Source organism: Protomyctophum parallelum, assembly GCF_964188405.1.
Source record: "Protomyctophum parallelum genome assembly, chromosome: 1".
In the NCBI taxonomy this organism is placed as follows: domain Eukaryota; kingdom Metazoa; phylum Chordata; class Actinopteri; order Myctophiformes; family Myctophidae; genus Protomyctophum; species Protomyctophum parallelum.
Genome location: NC_139697.1, coordinates 10,390,356 through 10,406,259, shown reverse-complemented (window position 1 = coordinate 10,406,259; position 15,904 = coordinate 10,390,356). Strand labels below are relative to the sequence as shown.

Here is a 15,904-nt window from a genome sequence, read left to right as displayed (position 1 = left end):
AAACTGTCTATCCCGACCAAATCACCTGATACTATAGTTTTCCACAGCCCCATTCAAATAAAAGTATTTATGCTCCCACAAGGGAAATTTACTTTGGACTTGGAGCCAGGATATAAAACAACACCAAAAAGAAAATGGCATTACCATGCTTTGCAAGCAATCAAAAGCAAAGGGTCAGTTGATAACAAGGCCAAAAGAGGAAGTCAGAAACAACTCAGCCAGTACAGGTCAAAGCACCAAGTTCTTGACTTGCACAAGCCAGCAGTAAGACGCTCCGTGGTTATTATACGTGCAGATTGAGCAGGGCTAATTGCAAAGGGGATAGATGAATCCCTGGGTGTTTCACTCTCTTGCTTAAGCTGTTAATTGATGCTGGGAGACCAACAGCGAAAACCGCCTCCAGAGGCCTGCCCTCTTAAAGCACTGCAAGTCCTGATAAAACTAACAGAATCTTTTTTCAATTACTACTGCAACGAATACCATTTTTCTGACGGTTGAGACGAAGCCAGATTCCAAGCCGTCCGGCTCAATGCATGGCACAGTGTGGCACACAGTCGGGTTTCTCTCGCTCCCTTCCTCTGTAGTGCATATGGAACGTCATAACTTATACGAGGGTGATGCAGTCTAAACTGGCCCTTCACTGCTTAGCGGACACTGAAATATTTCTGGCTACATGTTTATTTTAATCACTTTTATTTAACACACACATATAGTATATTGGCACATATAAGTTTTTTTTTTTATGCTGCAAGACTGGCCATTCACTTAATAAAAAAAAACGAACATATAAGTTAGTCGTTTAAATCATAGTTTTAATTTGACAGGACGCCGTAAAACGTCTGCCCCTCATTATACACACACACACACACACACACACACACACACACAAAGAGGAACGCTCACACTGACAGACACATGTGCATATGTGCACATACATACACACACTCAAGAGGGAAGACAAAGACTACTTTGAAAAGTTACTCAGTCACCAGATGTTTAGGCCAGACCCCAGGCCCAGACTACAATACTAATGGGTGTGTGCGCACGAATACATGTGTGCATGAGAGAGAGAGAGAGAGAGAGAGAGAGAGAGAGAGAGAGAGAGAGAGCTAATGGCTTGGATTTAAAAGCACTAAAAAACGAGCACCGCTCTAGCAGGTATACGGTTATAACAAGGAAAAATGGACACAATGGCACTCATGTGTGCACTTGCAGAAATGAAACAAAGTACTTCGAATTTCATACACGTAGCCTATGCATGTGCGTATGCACACACACACACACACACACACACACACACACACACACACACACACACACACACACACACACACACACACACACACACACACACACACACACACACACACACACACACACACACACACACACACACACACACACACACACACACACACACGCAACATTAGGAAGTGGGTTTTACACGGCGGCATATACGATGGCCTACACTGTATTGTGTTACGGTTAGAAACAGAGTCTTGCCTCAAAAGGCATCTTCTGATGTTGAGTTGTGTTTCACTCCATGAAAGAGAGACATGCATAACGTGATCAGAGACAGACGCACAGAACGTAGAAGAGAGCTGTTTGTCACTGTGTGGATCTGTGTCTGTTCAATCTGGCTCTGACTGGCAAACAACAGGCGTTTAGCTCACCCACGTACACAAAAACCCACAATTATCAATGAGTCATTCTGTCATCATCACCAAGTAACATACACACGGCACGCTTCACGTCCAACTGCAGACGCTGGAACCCGGATAAGATCTGCTGCAACAAAGAGCCACTGATAACTTGGGATAAGCAACTGTCAGAAGAAGAAGAATTATGGAGACGATATTCACGGAACGAGAAGACAGTCATTTCCAGCCATTCCGTGGAAATTGAGAATGAATGCACAGTCACTGAAAGCAAAAGGCATTTCATCATCCGTTAGGAGACGAAAGCTAGCAGAAATCCTTCAGTTACTGATATTGTTGTTGGTGGTGGTGGTGTGCAGCAGAGCAATCTGGAATCTAGTTTTGCCTTTTGTTATGATAAATAACTGAAAGCTGAGATTGTCACTCATTATATAAAAGTAACAAAAGGTGTATTAAAACAATCTGGGTTTTTTTTTGGGGGGGGGAGGTTGTCACTTTCAGAGTCAAGTCACTTTCATTGAATTAGTTCATCATGACTCTTCAGAACCCCACTTTATGGTTATGGGCCAATTTTGATACTCTCAAAAGATGGATTTTCCACTCAGGATTCTACTGGAGGCAACAGTAGAACGAAGGGGTGTTAGTTCTAATCTAACCTTAACTACACATGAACCCTAGCGCCCCTACGCGAATGTTTGGCGAAAACAACTGATCTACAAGTTCAGAAAGATGGAGGGGGCTGGGTATAGACCCTTGGGAGGGGACACTGGTCAACAAAGTATAGGGTGGTTAAGAAGACCAAAGAAAGAAAGAAAGAAAAAAGAAATAAATAAGTCATAACCCCAGAAATACCTACGTAGATACACTGCCTTTTAAAAATGAAAAAAGGCGTATAAATAAAAATGCACTCCTTTAATTGATCACAAACAATCCAAACTAAAAGTCTAACCTCTCTCTGTCTTATGTCCTTGGATCAGATACAAACAGAAGTATCAAGGCTCAGTTCATCTTCTAGCATTCGCTGTCTCTACTTTAATACTTTGCAGTGACCTTCTCTTATTTTCCTTGTCAGAATGTTATGCTTGGCCATTAAAAACAGAAAGATTTCACATTCGACTTAATTAAATAGGTCATCCATAACCTTTTCAGCGAGAACAATAACACATTTATAACATAAATTACGATCTAATTCAGGCTACTAAGGCTACGGTCACACTTTCCACCTCAGTATGACTGTGTGTGTGTGTGTGTGTGTGTGTGTTTGTGCGTGCGTGCGTGCGCGATAGAGAATAACACCCTGAGGGATTTGTATTCAGTGGATGGATTGCTAAAGTAAGGTACACTAGAGTGCTGCACGATTCTTGCTCAAGTTTGAATCTCGATTTTCCCCCACAAGAATTGAGATCACGATTCTCACACAACTCTCATTTTTTCCATGAAATATGTATTGTGATTGTCTTTAGTCTGTAGTTGCTGAGTGAACATTGCTACATTAACAACGTGGCACCTGGGCCTGGGCCGTGGCTCAGCGGTCCAGGCACCTTGGCCAGTAGCCCGAGTCTGGCAGTGTGCCGCGGGTTCGACTCCCGATCCCGACGGCCTTTACTGCATGTCACTCCCCCATCTCTCTCCCACATTTCCTGTCAGCCTACTGTCTGCCTCTCTATAAAAATATATAAAATAAAAAGGCGAAAGCCACAAAAAAAAACATATAAAAAAAAGAAATGTGGCCCAGGCCGTAGCGTAACGGTCTGGGCACCGGACTGGTGATCCAGTCGCGGTGTGCCGCGGGTTCGACTCCCGGACCCGACACGGCCTTTACCGCATGTCATCCCCCCATCTCTCTCCCGTTTCCTGTCAGTCTACTTTCTATCCCTTAAAAAATCAATAAAGGCGTAAGCCGCAAAAAAATATCTTAAAAAAAAAAAAAAAAAAAAAAAAAATGTGGCACCTGGAGCCAACTACTGTGGCTTTAAACAGACAACATCAAAGTGCTTGACAAACACACGTGTAACTCAAATGAAACTAGCCAACTAGTGCTGCACGATTCTTGATCAAATTTAGAAATGAGATCGCATAGGTGTCTTCGATTAATTGTGCAGCACTAAGTTACACGCCACAGGTTTGAATCTGGTTCATGATGATGTCACGTCATCTGCAGTCTCCTCATCGCTCGGCTCTCTCACCACACTGTACTGTCACGCTATACTGAAACACTACACTGAGAAATCCTGAGTGTTCACTGGACTCTGACAGCCAGTGTACAAATGTTGGCTACATGCGTACACTCTTAAATTAACAATGAGAGTTTACTGTGTAGTAGCTGGTACTAAATAGCGTAAACAGAGTGCTTCTGGCAAATGTAAAGGCCTAGTTAGGCGTGTGTCTCAAATGGATATGTGGAAAGCACGGATTTTAGTAACTTGACGTAAACTGAAGTCATGTCAGACTTTGACCTAAATACTGAGAAAGCGGCAGAGAGTCAGTTAGGAGGTTGAGAAGTGACAGCCGGGTTAGGCTACAGGGATTATCAAGGAGTTGACACACATCAAAGTGAGCTCGCGCTAACTGGGACCTCATGTACAGTTTGTCATTGTGGAAAAAGACACTATATAAGTCAGGACCATTTCAACCGGGAAAGTCATTTCAGATTTTAGCGTTGGCTATTCAACATTAAAAAATATATATGCGTTTAACACAAATGTTTTCTTTTAGGGTTCCCTGGCACAAAACATGTCAGATGGAGGAGTCCGTGGACAAATATATATATATATATATATATATATATATATATATATATATATATATATATCCATTTGGGGGTCTTTGGCACAAAAACGTTTTGAGAACTACTGATTTAGAATGCATTTGTAGAATCGGCCTCAGGTCTTAATGGGTTAACCCAATAGGCCTGACGTCGAAATTAAGAAAATGTCTTCTAAATCATGACAGTTTTCTGAAATACCTATGTTTCTATATCAGTGGTGCTCAATATTTCATGTCAAAGACCCCCAGAATTATCTGTATTTGGCCGCGGACCCCCATCTGAAATTATGTTGTTCCAGGGACGCCCCCGGAAGCAACGATTTCAGTAAAAAAGATTTTTCAAAAATAGAAGACCTACAAGCTTGTGGCGTGGCAATCTGTGCCGCGCTATGAGCTTGTAGATCTGCTATTTTTCCAATAGCTAAAGTAGAACAGAATGCATAAAACACCAAAAGGGGTTCCCGCCCGAAATGGGTTAAAAACTAAAAGCAATACTGTACTTCAAATACATCGTGACAGAGAAAAGATCAGCGGACATCTCAGTCCCATTATAAAATGTAACTATAATACCACAAGATTGTCACTACGGTTTTCTGTTCCCCGCCGTATATACTGTCCACACTATAACATAACGCCGTATACTGTCCACACTAAAACATAACGACATCCATACTGGCCATGCCTTCACATTTGGACCGAACTCAAGTGGGAGTGAGGAAAGTTCCACTAGACCAGTACGTTTTCAGATTATAGTTTCTTTGCCCATGGCACAACAACAATGGGCAAGACAAAATCTAAAAAGGCACTGCACCTGTCCTGTATTCATAGCAAGAATAGCCCATTTGCAAGCTCATTACTTAATTAACGTCATGGTGCGTGCGGCACATTATGAGCTTGTAGATCTGTTATTTAGGCACATTTTCTTTTCAGATTTCTTTTTTTTTTTTGTGATTTTTTTTTGGGGGGGGGGTTAAAAAAATAAGGTTGCTGAAATAATTTATTAGGGTATTATTTGCTTTTGTAAAGACAAATTAGTGTGCCCAAAGTACAGATATAGTAGTTTCAATAATAATTCATAACCTTTTTGTATATAGTGACTAATAATAGTGTAATAACAATATATTATAATAATAATATGTCTGGCTGTCACAAAATACCAAGGCCTCTGCACATCGTCTGAGAACCACTGCACTAGACTGACATCACAGCGAGAAATCCACCGCACTGATTTAACACAACTCTGGATTTCAAACACACAACAGGATTAGCTACTCCATATTTCAGCAACATTTGAGAACAAAAGGTAAGGCTATACGTGGGTGTCTGTCGAAAAAAGAAACCCCACTTCAGTTCTGATACTTTAGTTTAGAATGCTTCGTGTGGATGTGGACGATACGGTGAAATATAGGCTATTATGTTTCAAACTTTGTTACTTCCTCGGGTGGCTAAATCCACTTGAGGCGGGTGCGTTTTGATATCAGGAAAACCCTGACAAACTGAAACCGGAGAGCGACAATTAGGCCTCAGGTTTGTTGCGATTTCACCTGACACTCACCGGGTTGAGTCACCGTCCTATCTACAGACTCACAATGTTGAGTTAATACAGTATAAACACACACTACACCCCACACTCCCCCCCCCCGCCCACCCCACCCCCCTACTACCACCACCACCATCCCAACCGCCGCTCGTTTTGGCAGGTGGCCCCACATTCGGGCATCTGCAACACCGGCATTTAAAAAAGAAAGAAACACGTGAAAATTGTTTGTACACGTTGGATTGATTAAGGTTCCCTGTGGGGTTTTCGCAGACAATGTTTCATTCTTCCAGGGAAATGCCTGGTGGGAACACACGCTGCTGTAAGAGGGAGCCCGGTCAATGACACCTGTGTGCAGGCCGGCCGGTCCTGGCTTTTTAATAATTCACACAGTAAAAGTGAGTGTGTTCATGTTAAGTCCCAGTTTACAGATAGATAAATGAACAGTAACACTGTGGTTTCTATGTTGTTTCCTCCCAGCCTTTCGGCAAGAGCTTTCATTTTAGAATATCGGAAAAACATATCAGGAAAAGTTGGAAAAGAGAAAATAAATATCGTTGGTGTCGGGCAGAAATCTGCAAGCTCAAAGAGCAGCGAAAAGCGAGCTTTTCCATCTACTTTTGCTATTTTAAAAGTTGAATCCTGAAAATGTACGTTTTGGACATATGAGGTTTCCACCCGACAGAGACGATATATTCTTTCATCTAAGAATGCATTGTCAATTCCACTGTCAATTCCAAGGGCCCAACAACGCACCTCAACCCTGAGAAACCGATGCTATTATCAAAAGAAAAAGCCTTCCTGGCTTTATGTGAAATGTAAGCGCTAAATGCATCAGGTGGAAGTGGAAGACTCTGAGCAAATCAACAACATGCATGCCTTGTAAAAAAGTAAGTAATGCAGTAAGTGTATATAATATGTAGCATTACGTATGGTACACATAACCACAACAATTATGGACATGTTCTAAGCCTAGAAGGGGACAACGGTGTATCAACTAAACATCCCATAAAAAATAAAAATAAACAATGCTCTTGCATGACTTCGAAACTGCAGTTTATTTGCGAAAGAAAATGTGTTCCTTCCCAATCATCCCCTTTGCTGATCTTTCAAAATTCAACACAGCTGCGGAACAAATCCATTGCTAGTTGTGTTTCACGATATGCAGAAAACATACAGGTACGCATGATCCTCCTAACGGTATACTAGATTTCAAAATGACTGCCCGCTAGGCAGCATACAGCAGCTTACTTGTCACGGCTAAGTAGCCGCAGTCATGGAAGGCCTCGGCTGCAGTAGTGAACAGTAAACTCAAGAGTGTTAACCCAGGAGTGTAAGAATGAAATCGTCATGCTCTTTTGCAGTGTACTTTTCTAAGACTCATTGGGCTCATTGTAGGGTCCTGTGGAGCTAAAAATGGGGTCCTCGAATGTATTCGTGCACGCACGGCACGCATGAGCTCACACAGCAAAATAGTAGACTGTGTGAGTATGTGGTCTAGCAAAGGGGAGAATTTAAACATCGCATGGTAAAGTTTCTGTCATCCTCATTCTCTCCAATCCTTTTGGTCACTCACTGTACACTCTCTGACAGACGACTTCTTCCTCATCTTTCCTGCCACTTTTTCACAATAACATGACAAGGACATAATTTACTCTCTTAGATCAAAGTCGTAAAAATAGTTTCCATGTTTAGGGAGTAGTCTGTACAGACAGAAGACTACAAAAAAACCTGGGAGGGGTCGAGGGGGCAATCACCTAAGGCTAAACCGATCCCATGTGCTGGTTGTCCAAAAAGGCAACAGGTTAAAAGAAAAGGGCATACAATGACTTATTTAGAAGTCCAAGGAGCACCTTCAGACATCACAGACCCGGTTCAAGTCTAAACAAGGCTTTTCTAACCACAGTGGCTCTGACATTTCAGGCATTTAGCAGACAATCTTATCCGGAGTGACTTGTAATAAGTGCGAGAGTAGAGTGAGCTTAAATCCCTGTATCACCGACGTAGCGCCAAGCCAATAATAAGGAGTGCAGGGGCCAAGACAACATGCCCAGACAGTAGTATAAGAGAGAAAAACATTTGTGCTCCCAGTATATTTGTGTAGCTAACACTGACGGAACATGAAGGCGGCGAATACGGGAAGAGCTACATACCGACATATAAGCACAGAAGAGCCAGGACAATTGTTAAGATTTGTTTTAACAAACTGTCTGTGACAAATGGACCGCTTCCTTTATCTGAACCACAGACAGAGAACGGCTGGTACGGATGGCCGTTGTTTGATGTTATCCCTCCTCTGATTATTGGAAATATTGAGGAAGTTAACAAAAGTTAACAAATAAATATAATCTCCATTCTTCAAACAGGAGAGGGTGTCAAACGCTGACAAACTGGAAAATATACGATTGTCATAAAATAATATATATAAATCTCAAGCCATAAAAATGACAACTAAGGGGACGAAAGAGCATGACATCTGACATCCAATGCTAGCAAAAATAATAGCATACACTCCCCTTGTTAATGGATGCTAGATAAATCAACAATAATAACTATAGATACTGCATTTGGTAAATGCCTACAAATCTACCGACAATCTATTTTAAACAGCCTGTACAGATAATTTGTAGTGTGAATGTGATGTGATGAAAATGCATTAAACAAAAGAACAGACAGACATGTTTGCATTTATATGTCCGTATATTATATCAGTCATACTGTAGTGTATGTCATATGCTGTAGATAAAAGTCCACTGTGCACATCAATGCCGTGAAAGCTGGAATAAACAAGTGGTGCTTGACAACGTTTTTCAGATGACAATATGTCATTTTTGACAAGCAGTGTTTCTCGATAGGGTCCATCCGGTGAGATACTCTGACAAAAATGGATTTAAATTAAATTAAATACTTGAAAAGCACACATACTGAACATGATCCATCATAACACAATGCATTGCAGCCACAACAACCACACTTCCTCAAAGTACCTCAAATTGTTTTGCAAAAACAATCACTTGAATTGACATAGAAAAAAGCACCCGCTCCGAATATTTTTCCAACAATCAGCGAACTAGAGCCGCCCAATTTATCCCACAGTTGTTTATTAACACATTACTAAATGATATTAAACCGACTGAAATAGTTTGACTCAAAATAAATTAACGTTATAAAGCCATCCACGCTTCAAATTAGGAACATATTTCACAATATTTATTTCACATCCACAAAATTTGTCAGTGGTGTGTGTGTGTGCAGTGAGTCCGTGAGCTACAATACAGATTTTAACCGACAACTTAAAGTCTCATCAGACCTGCCAATGTGCTTTCCCCCCACAAAAACCTCTTGGCCGGTTCATCATAACGCACAAGCAAATTAACTGACACCACAGTAATTCATCTTTTCACACTCTCCCAAACACACTCCATTAGGCAAAGTTAACCCATGTCAATCCTCTTCTCAAAACTCTACCGTAACTTAAACACATTCACTTGAGGGCACAATCATTCTCGACTGCTCTCTTAACCCACGTCTCGTGAAACAAAACCAGCAATAAAATAAGGGCAGAGATCCACTGACTCTAACAAGTTGAAACGGGATAGTTGGGAACGCTCGTGTCGTTTCTCCAGACCCGAGCTGTCTCAGCGAGCAGCCCCTGTCAGCAAGGATGTGCTTGAACCCAACAAGACCGAGGCGAGCCAGGCAGCGACTGATCTGAGACAAAGTGAGACGGTCGTGACAGTCACCTTGTTAGCAGGCAGGCAGACATTATTGCACATTATTACATGCCACTTACTAATGAAGGATTTTGGCAGAAGACCAAACATTAAAGACTAGACTCGCTCTCACCCTCCACCCATTACCTCGAAGGTTTTTCTGAGTTCTAACCCTCCCATCAACAAAAGTTAAATAAAAGATAGTGATAAATATTAGGCAACACACTTTGCTGATTGTTAAGCATATATTTTCACAGGACATAGGAAAGTGTTTCACAGAGGAATACGTTTTAACCCCCCGCCCACCACCCCCTCTGTTGTCACAGGTGTTTCGGCTCTGGCAATCATGATCAGCTTAATGTTACCACTGCACTTACTTTTTGCACTCATTACACATCGCTCTGGAAAAGAGTGTCGGCCACATGTTGAAAATGTAAATGTAAAATAAAAAGCATTCGTACAATTGCGTTTTGAGAATGGACAACATCTCCTTATTATAGGAAGAATTATGAAATACACGAGAAATGTTTACAGAGTAGTTTCACAACTTTCTATCAAGCCAGTCATATGTTCTGTAATATTTCTCTGACATGGACATTATTAATGACTGCATAAAGCATGGCAAAATTACTGCATCAATTTGTTTTTTATTATTATTCTCCTGCATTCTAAACTTTCATAAAGTACATAAAGATTCTGTCCATTGAGGCTTCACTAGTTGAATTTAGTTCTCACGAACTTCCCAGTGACCCATTTAACAGATAATACTTGCCTTTCTATTGTTTATATTGCACGCAACCTTTTTTAATGATTTTTCTGTCTGTACCCATACCTCATTTTCTCTCCTCCTTTTCCAGTAAATTCTGATGGAGTCCTAGTAGGCGGCACTATAGTACATGCCCTGATCGTATCCGCTGTTTTCACAGATCTGCAGTATCCCGATAACTCATTTTCCCCCTCTCCACAAGTACACTAAAAGGGTTTCAGAAGGGAACTGTAAGACAAGAATAAAAACGTCCACGCCCCACGTCATTCAGAGTGCTGTGCTCTACTATGACACTTTGAAATTGGGGGAATCTCAGACAAAAAAAATCAAATAATATTGCAAGTCCATCGCCGACACCCCCCTCCCCACGTATATAGTATCTCTTTTAAAACTACCGAAGACAACTGTATGGCAGCCCACAAAATCACTACAGTTGTTCCTCATAATGTCTTACAGAACATCAAACCATCAATAAAATATAAGAGATACATTCCAAGTAGTTGAACAGGACATTTCTGACTTCCATCGCTACATGTGTCCTCTCTCTCTCTCTTTCCTTTCTCTTGGTCTCTCTGAGCCTCTCTCTGTCTCGTCTCTCTCTCTCTCACTCTAAACTTTCTCTCTCTCCGTTTCCACCACAGAAACTTCACATATTGCAGCCATATGAGGAAGCCCCAGCACTCTCTCTCAATACACACACATGGGGAAAAAAGCCCTTGTGCTCTCTTCACATACTCTCACACACACTGCACACACACACACAGGACAGAGTTTTACAAGTAGAAGTTCTCTTTAGGAAGTCGTCAACTGTTTTGACGTTTAATAGTGACTACGAACAAGGCTGTTATATATAATAATTGCCAGCATCTCAGACAGAAGGAACAGCTAGAAAAGCGTATAGTATAGCAAGACAGATAGTTACTTTGAGGTACTTCTATGGATAAAAAAGAACTTTCGACAAAGACATACTGCGTTATTAGAAACGGGATCAGCATAGCCGTAGAGAGAGGGCATAAAATGTTAGTGGGGGTTTAGACAGATCTGTTTGACATTGACGTGCAAGGCTGTAAGACATAACAAGAAGGGAGACATTTTTAAGGGGTCTATACTGGAAGACTAGCGATACGTCATAAAAGAAAATACAATTGTATGCACTATGCCTAGAAGAACATCACTCAGAATGAAAAGCTTATGTTATACGTATATAGACTTATTATACCACATGTCGCTTAAGGACTTTAAAAGAAAGAAATAAAGGCTAAGCAATCTGACTGACTGACAGAACATCGGGATACTTCTGGGGTACACTGTAAACACTATGAAGTCAATCTATATCTCCAAGGTCACATGGAATTTTAAAAAAAAAGTTTGGAAAGACATAATTTGCAAAACAGATGTAAAGAAGAAATATATCTGTGAGAAAACAGCTGACACGATCCAAAGAGAACTTTATACTATTTTACTTCAGTGGACATGGAACACGCAGTTACAAAATGCTCAGAATCATGGAGATTTTTTGGTTTAAAATAACTAATAATTGGGGGGAAATCACTCCCTCTTCAATAAATAAATCACTGTTTCTTACTAAACAAGATATTTTAGAGATTATGTGACAGTGCAGCCTATCCACTTTTGAAATGTTGATGTTACCGTTTTTCAAAGTTAGGACGAAAGCATTCATATTGGCATCTGGGTCCAATGGATGTGTTATGCGCTACATCTAAATTCTAACAGAAAACTAGGCTATGTCAAATCTTTGGAGCTTCAAGTTTCATTCTGTTAATTTGTATTCTTTTTCTTTAAATAAAACCCAAAAATAACCAGAATTAAAGAGATTAGATGCTACATGAGAACTTTGTGAGAAACTTTTTCACTACTTCTACTACTGTGAATGGCTGATGACACAGGGCGTTATGGATCTCTATCGTACCCTCTGAACTGTCCGAAAATATAGTAAAGCCGTGGCATATGCAACTCTGAGGAAGACAAATGTTTTGGTAATACGAAGCAGGCAACAGGTGTTAAGGAAATTAAACTTAAAGGCTTTAAACTTGCAAAACGGTTCTAACTTTCAGAACAAATAAGGCTCATGCATTAAGGTCATTAAAAGGTTTGTCACGATTTATGCTCGACTTTGGAGGGGGGCTTTGAAATAGGCTAGTCCTCCAAAGCCAGAGGTAGGCCTAGAATAGATTTCCAACTTTCAGAACTAAAGAACCAAACACATTAAACACTGTGGGGGGAAAGCTTTAAAACAACATTGTGACGTTTTAAAATAATCCTTCTGCTCGTCAGAGGTGTGCGATTAAGGTCAAATACTTTCTACACAGTAATATAATGTAATTACAAATCCATTCGCAACTCAAGAAGCGTGCAAATGTGTATACACCCTCAGAGTAAAATTAACTCGAGTATTTATTTATTTTTTACAAGTGCATCAACAGATCTCTTAAAAACTTTCTGGCGTTTAAAGTAGAAAGTCGGTCCATGGTCAATTCTTTTTTAGGGCCAGAATTGGTGAACTGTGGAGGCTATCTTGAAAAGCTTCCTCGCAGTGTGTGTGTGCCTCATTGTACTGGCCTCACATACTCTGCTGTCCCCACAGAGTTGTCATGCCTACGAAGCTCCCTTATCTCAAAGCAACATCACAGTTACTTAGGACACAAGAGGAAAGGGGGGGGGGGGTACTTTTCAAAGTTGAGAAGAAACGCAACTCAGGGTGATTAATAGTTCAACAACAACACCGCACCGGAATAAATAACTGATAATGGGTTCTCCTTCTTTCTTGTGGGATATTTTTTTGTGACCTTTACGACTATTCACATCCACCACGCGGCTCTCTGTCTGTCTCTGTCTCTTCTTGACTATATTATAGCCTACGTAATACGTATACGTACTTCGTAACAATGAAAAGAAGAGGTGAAAACGGACAGATATCCGCTGTTTAAAAAAAAAACGAACTGAAAGAAAACACGTCAAAAAGAAAGCATCCGTCTTTTTGATGTGTCCACACTGACTTTGACTCTTGGGAGAAAGTTAGTCAGCAAACAAGCCTCTTTCTCCTCTGCTGCTTATGCTCTCCCTGAATTCGTGCGTCACTTCTCGCAACTAGAAGAAATCTGAACTTGAGTATCAACTTCTGTTGCAGACCAAAAAAAATAGTAAACAAATAAAGAAATCAATGAATAGTGGAAAACGTAAACAAACCCCACTCGTGCTGCTGACAAAACATTCAGAACTCCTATAGTCTTTTTCCCCCCTTCTTCCAACCAAAACGCAATGATCAACATTTTTGAATCGATCCACCAGCATTAAAGCCACAATACTATCCTAATCCAAATCAATTAACACAAAAATAATAACAAATCAAAAGTATATGGGGAGAACAAAACACCAACCTACTGTATAGCAGTAATAGTAGACAATCACTCCACGTCTCTGATGTGATTCGGGTGCATTTCTAACAATCAAAGCAGTAGCAGCCCAGGCTATCGCTTCTCTTCCCCCCCACCAGTAGCTGTATCCTCCTATCCCCCCTATTTGTATTTGTGTAGCGTTTGTATGACCTAACCAAACCTTAATGCCATGTGAATTCAAAGCGGTGCTACTCTCTCTCTCTCTTCCCCCTGACTCCCTCCTTCTCTCTCTCATTCAGTAAATCCCCCCTTCCCTGCCTTTCCTTCCTCCCTTCCTTCCTTACTTCCTATCACGCCGCTTGCTTGCTATCCTCTCTCGGGCCGTTATAGTTACATAAGACGCAAAAGCGGCTCGCTCGTAAAATAATAATAATAAATAAAAACTACTACTACTAGATGGGACTATTTCAGTCCTGATAAACAGGAGGAGGACGTCTTGCTTTTTTTTCTTGGTAATATATAACGCCGACAACAGCAGTTGCTTTTCTAAAAAAAGAAAAAAAAAAAAAAAAAAGATGAAGTGATTCTCCAACACGTTTAGTTAACAAGAGAAGAGCATGCGTTTCTGTGACTAAACTACACACACGCGCGGGCGAGTGTCGCTTGCCGAAAACAGCAGACCTGCAAGCTCACAAGGCGTCGCGACCGCGACGCCTTGTGAGCTTGCAGGTCTGCTGTTTTCGGCACTCGCGCAACTTCGCCTCGCATGATCGTATCGAGCCGCCGCCGCGCTGCCAGCGCGTTTTTTCGCCCCCCGCTTCCAGAAATGTCACTGCACCACCACCACCACCACCAACTACTACAGTCTCTACACAGGCTGTAGTGTTACAGCCAATTCCTGTTTGTTTTTGTTTCCCCCCCCACCCTCTCTGCCTTTCTTTCTTGTGTCGCCGCTGCTTACCTGTTGCCTCAAAAATAGCAATAGCCCTTCTTTTTCTCTCTCTGTGTGTGGGTCTCTCTCTCTCTGTTTCTTTCAGCAGCCTGTTAAGATGGTGGCTGGCTGGCTGGTTCGCTTGGCTTGGCTTGCTCGTCTCTTTGTGGGATCTCTTTTTTTGTTTTTTGTTGATGATGTCGACTCGGGGGTGACTGTTTCTTGGCTGTCTTTTTTTGTTGGTCTGTCTGAGAGAGGGGTGGGGGGAGATTAGGCTTCACACGGCTGCACATCAAACTAGACTAGGCTAATGTACCGACTGTTGTGTGTGTGTGTGGGTGAGTGGGTGTTTTATTTGGCCCTAAATATTACTCGCTATTCCTCGGTGTTATAAACGAGGACTGGGTATCAATGCCGGTTCAGTGGTGGTGGTCGCCGTTGTTTTGTTGCTGCCTGGTGGTGGTGGTGACATGACACCAAAGCAAAGCGGCTGCCGCTTATCTGTTTTAGCGTTATCGCTTTGCTCAGTGCTATGACAGGACCTTTCTGTCTGGTCTGCCTCCTGTCTGTTGGGCTAGCTGTGGGCATGACGTCACAGGAGGAAGACACAGCCGCGCTATTAATATCAAGATGCCTCGATGGGGAGAAAGCGCCACCCCGAAGACTGACTCTTAAAGACACACACACACGCGTGCACGTTAATCTGGTTCACTTACATTCATTATTTAATTGTGATTGTAATCTTGTTAATCTATGTTAATGACTTAAGGATCCCTCGTATAGTTCAGAGAGAGACCCCCAAAGATTTAAAAAAGAGCTTTGCTATGTTACAGTGTATACAGTATCCTTAGTCCATTAATCAATCCATAGTCTTATTGGATTTACGCTACCGTTAAGGGAATACATTAATCTAGTTTTATTACTACCTCGTTAAATTATTATTTTTGTTTTGTCTTATCAAGTGATCTCAATAGGCATAAGCATCACATGATGTATAGACAAGACTGGTCACTATGCGCGTAACATCATCATCATACCCGGAAGTTGCGGGAACGCCTACCGATTGGCAAAAAAATCACACCCGTGTGAAGTGAGTGGTGCAACTCCGCGTGGGGGTCCCCGGAATTTCCAGACCCACAGGACCACAGCCAGGGTGACGGCCCAGTTCCAGCGAGCC

The 15,904-nt window shown here is 41.6% G+C and overlaps 1 protein-coding gene across 4 annotated transcripts in view; it reads right to left on the bottom strand.

The window, feature by feature from the left end:
- trps1 (trichorhinophalangeal syndrome I) overlaps nucleotides 1-15,209 on the bottom strand; it is a 189,289-nt gene extending 174,080 nt beyond the window's left edge. The window contains exon 1 of one of the 4 annotated variants that reach the window (XM_083766855.1): nucleotides 14,758-15,209. The gene's annotated coding sequence lies outside the window, so the exon portion shown is untranslated. Of the gene's footprint in view, nucleotides 1-10,506; nucleotides 10,631-13,838; nucleotides 14,051-14,757 lie in introns of those variants that run through there. The other 3 variants (XM_083766856.1, XM_083766854.1, XM_083766857.1) reach the window with 3 other exon arrangements.
- Between the last annotated feature and the right edge of the window lie 695 nt (nucleotides 15,210-15,904).